Source organism: Ailuropoda melanoleuca, chromosome 2, assembly GCF_002007445.2.
Source record: "Ailuropoda melanoleuca isolate Jingjing chromosome 2, ASM200744v2, whole genome shotgun sequence".
Classification (NCBI taxonomy): domain Eukaryota; kingdom Metazoa; phylum Chordata; class Mammalia; order Carnivora; family Ursidae; genus Ailuropoda; species Ailuropoda melanoleuca.
The window spans coordinates 96039051-96042592 of record NC_048219.1 but is presented as its reverse complement, the minus strand read 5'-3'; positions in this window follow the sequence as shown (position 1 = coordinate 96042592).

The window sequence follows — 3542 nt, the reverse complement described above, 5'->3', positions numbered from 1 at the left end:
CCGGGGGCGGTGCCGCGCGCCCCGCTCGCCTATAAGGAGCGGCCGGCCCGGGTGCGGATTTCAGCGCCGGCGGCCGAGGTGCAGTGGCAGTCCGCCCGGCTCGGCGCCTGGTGTTGCAGCGGGATTTGGATTTGCACCTTTAAGGAGCGGGGAGAGGAGGAAGAGGCGGGCGAGGAGGGCGAGTACAGCAAGCGGCAGTTGCGGGGACCTTAGCTTCAGCCGCAGCTCAGAGGCAGAACCCGCTACGCTTTCGGTGGAGCGTCTGGACACGGGATGGAGTGAAGCCGCGAGTGCCTCTCCTAGGGGGGGTGGGAGGGGGTCAGGCGGTGCCGAGGAGAGAGGGAGAGAGAGAGAGACCAGAAGAAGAAGCCGCGGCTGGCGCCTGCGAATTTGGGATTCTATTGGGAGGGACCGCTTACTCGGGGGAAATGGATTCTGTACCAAGGCTGACCAGCGTTTTCACTTTGCTGTTCTCCGGCTTGTGGCATTTAGGATTAACAGCGACAAATTGTGAGTACCAGGAGCTGGGGGCGGGTAGGTGAGGTGGGAAACGCTAGCGTTGGGGAGAGACACTCAACTGTACAAGCATATTCAATTGTGTCTGCTCTGAGCGGAGGAGACGGGGGGAAATGCTGATTGGTGTGGTTCTATCACTCAAACCATCCCAAAAGTTAGCAGAGCTCGGATGAGCCAGCCCCACTGAATTTCCTGCCCTTCTCCCCTAATCGCAAAGTTCAGGGGAGAAAGGAAGGTTCTCTTCCCTGAGCCTTATGCCGGGTCCGCGTACTATGCCTGCCTGGTCTCAGCAGGAGCTTTTCTGGAGAAGGGCCCCGGGTTCAGATTGTACTGAGGGCTTCCAGAGAGAGATGCTCTCGGTGACAGTGGCTCATCTCTGAATGTGGCTGCCTGGGATTTGCAACATACCCAGTATCTCGCTAGACATGGCTTTCAGCCCTCGCCTAGGCAGAAGGCTCCAGTTGGGGTATCTTGCAACCAATAGGCATTGCTTTAATAGGATTGGGAGTTTGGGCCTAAGAGTCATGGCCCAATGTAGTCAAACCACAAGATCAATGGCTGCCCCTGTTACAGAAGGAAGAGCTTTGATGCACACTCCACCCCCAAAATCTTTGTGCCAAAGAACGCATAATGAGTATGCACTAAGTGTACGCTCTGTCGTCCAAGCTCTAACCTCAGCAAGTGCAGGGCATTTAATTTAATAGGCAGGAAGGCTGGACACCTGGGGATCTGCCACCTGCACTGTGTATTTAAAGAACCCAGTTCGTCAAAGTTGAATAAATCGCTAGAGCCGTCAGAGGTTCAAGCTCAATTGCTCAGCTGCCTCTCTAGGCAGAGCGAGGGAAGTTTTTTCCAGCTTGGAAACTCCTAAATGAGAAAGAACGCAATTAAGCCATCTGTGTTGTTCCCAAAGATGGTTTATCAAGGTTCCTTGAGTTTCTGGGCTTGCTCCTCTGTCTGCTAAGCCCGCCAGGAACCTCAGAAATGCCTAACTGTACTGGAACATAACACAGCTCTTAGAGAAAGATGGGAAGACTACTTAGTACTTGTGAGTTGCCCTACTTAACTCTCCACCCTCTAAGGTTCAAGAGAACCTTGAGTAAGAGATACTCAACCCAGAGTTGCACCTCAAAGGAAGACAATTAGACAAATGTTGTTTAGTGAAAATGGTCCAAAGCAGAGCCAGTGTTTCTGTGATTGGAAGTTTTGGAGGTTCAGAATCTATAGTTAGTGGTAATGCCTTATAAAAATTTTATTAAAGTTTCTACTGTAAAGGAGCGCTGAAGAGGTCAACCTCTCAAAACAGGAGGAGCCAAAGGGGCTTGGTGTAGAAATCGTTTCGGAGAATAGGTAGGAAAAGGTTAGAATCGGATGTTTCTTGTCTCTTCCTCCTCCTCTTGTCTCCTCCCTCCTCTCCCTCCTCCCCCTCCTCCCCCTTCTCCTCCTCCTCCCCCTCCTCCTCCTCCTCCCCCTCCTCTTTCTTCTTTTAAGTGAAATTGTTCCCATGGTGCTTTAGAAAAGCATCCAAGTGGTTTAGTTAGAGAAGTTAGGCATGGTGCTGAGCTAGCCTCTCTATCTCCTAAAGCACTAGAGGTCAGTGTTGTCCTAATGATGCAAAGGTGTAGCAGCGAAAGAGCTGTTTTTCCTTTAGCACATTTACCTATCTGGAAATAGTGAATATTTTGAAAATCCACAAAGGTGGGGTGAGGAATAAGGGTAAAATAGATAGAACATATTCTATAGGAATATGGTTGGGGCTTCCTTATGTAGCATCTTAAGAGCAAGGAAAAAATAAATTGTAGAATGCCAATTTCTGTAAATTAATTGAATTATGGTTTATATGTTGTAATAATGCTCATAAAACCTAAATGGCGTGGATTTAAGGCTCATGCTTATCATTACTGATGCAGCAATAAAGCTAATTCTCAGCATTTAAAATGAAACTTTGTGATAATGAGCTTTAGTATTTCATCAGTGACAGTTTAATTTCCTTATTTCCAATCAACTTTTCAATTGAATGCATGCTACTTGCTAAATATTTTGAGGTCAGTGTTCTTAAAGAATAATGGTAAATGTTTTTTATTATGCTGAACAAAATGTATAAATTCAATAGCATAGCAGCAGAAAATTACTTCTGGACTCAGTTTATCTTGGTGGCCTTTCAGAACCTGTGATGCAGAACTCTAAGGGGAAAACATTAGCATTCCACAATTCTCCCCGACTTAAATTGTCCACATACTTTATCCATTAAATTTAGGGCTTTGATTTACTATTTACCTACAATCCATTAATATTTATATGCATGTATTGAGGAAACTCAATCTCCTTTCAAAGAGTCAATTTGCATAAGTATACAGATTATTTGGATACTTTTTTCAAGAAGATTTTTATTTTTTGAGAAAACATTTTATGTCATTTGTGAAAGTATCCCTAAACATGGGTTATTTAGCCAAGATGCTCCATGGTATCAGTATGCCTGTGAACTTTATTCAAATAAAAATAAATCTTAATTGTTTGTATTATTCTAATAATAATGTATTGTTATTACTATTGTTGCATGTAGAATGTATGTGTGTGTGTGTTTAATTTTCTTATAATCTGACCAAAACTTGGACATTTGTCTGCAAGAGAGAAATGAATGCTTACCCAATTATAGATTTTATAAGTTCCTAATTAAACAAAATTAAAGTGAGGTTAGAAGGCCAGCTACAGAATAGATATTATGAATCTGTGCAGAGAACATAATTACCAACCAGTAATAAAAACTCTGGAAATTCCCCCATTCCGGATTTTCAGGAAATTAAGTAGCTACAACATTTCCTTTGGGTTTACCCTGAGGGAATTAGTTAATTTCGAATGTAGCTATGATAGGCCAGTGTTAAATGAAAAACCATTTTACATATAATATCAACTCCTTTGACACAAGAAGAAACAATGTGACTTGATAGTTGGTTCAAGTGAAACTAGGAGTTTGAAATGCTGGTGATTTTTGCCCCGGTTATGCCACAGCTAACATGTCAAATGCC